This window comes from Bison bison, unplaced genomic scaffold (genome assembly GCF_000754665.1).
Source record: "Bison bison bison isolate TAMUID 2011002044 unplaced genomic scaffold, Bison_UMD1.0 scf7180017864296, whole genome shotgun sequence".
In the NCBI taxonomy this organism is placed as follows: domain Eukaryota; kingdom Metazoa; phylum Chordata; class Mammalia; order Artiodactyla; family Bovidae; genus Bison; species Bison bison.
Genome location: NW_011494868.1, coordinates 2547935 through 2549152, shown reverse-complemented (window position 1 = coordinate 2549152; position 1218 = coordinate 2547935).

Sequence of the window (1218 nt, the reverse complement as noted above, 5' to 3'; positions counted from 1 at the left end):
TGATCACTGATGGAGGATAAAGGAGTATAGGGGATGCGTCTTGGTCTGACAGAACACCACTAAGCTCCTGAAACAATACCAACAACTGCCTACTCAGTGGTAGAAACTACTACCAGAAAACTGATTGTTTTAAAAAGCCTTTGTTAATTGAGTTTTCCGTTCTGTGCACATAACATAGACTCCAATGCTTTTCTTATTTTTAAGTCAAAATAAAATAAATCCCATAAAGATATCTTGTAATTTGATAAAAATTCACAAAGTGTACTTATACCCAGAAACTCATTCTAGGTCCTCACAGTAAACCTCAGAAGTAGGTTATTCTGTCAGTTTTTACAATAGGAAATGTAAAATTAGTAATATTTAGGACACTTCTCAAAATTCTAAAGCTAATGATTGCAGAGGTGGATTGAAACTGTTGGAGGGGGTCACAGGGAGGATGTGACTGCCCACTAAGAAGTAGATCCAGGCACTCAGAGGCTTCGCACCCTTCCTTGTCTTGAAATGTGCACTCTGCCCACTGCTCCCACAGTAGGAGATGCTTCCAAGGTTGCATCCTTGATAGAGCACTGTATTGTTGAGACTATCTGGACCAGATAGGTGACTAAACTCTGTTAAGTCCTCTCTATGAGGCCTTAAGATTCTGGCATGTGTATATGAATATCCGATCCTCTTGGGACTACCTCAACAAGCCTCATGTAGATTCCTTTGCTCATTAAACCTGCCACCTACCAGTGTGGCATGGTTTTCCTCTTCCTTCAATCTTCTCTTGTCCTCTGTGTATGGGGGGCCAGTTTTGAATTTCACCTGGGGAATTCCTCAGCTTGTAAACTAACAGAAATCTGGATTTTCTTATGCCGAGACTAGTGCTCTTTCTCTGACGCTTTATTGAGTGCCGTAATATGCTCTTACCATTACTAGGATGTCATGGTGACGGAGAGAAAACAATCTTACATCTAACTCTCTCCTGCTTGTTATCCATACATTTATATTTTTCTTTAAATATATGGGGAATGAAAGGCTCTATCCAGCTTTATGAATGCCTTTCTATGTAATATATTAAAGAAAATAGTATTCCATTTTGTTAGCTTGTAAGTAATGTTCTTAGAAATATTTCTGTCTTGCACATTATAGGTTCAAGGAATGTAAGGAAAAAAAATAAAATGCAGCTGAGCAATATCCCCAAAATTGGGAACCTTGGGGCTTTTTTTCTTCAAAAGA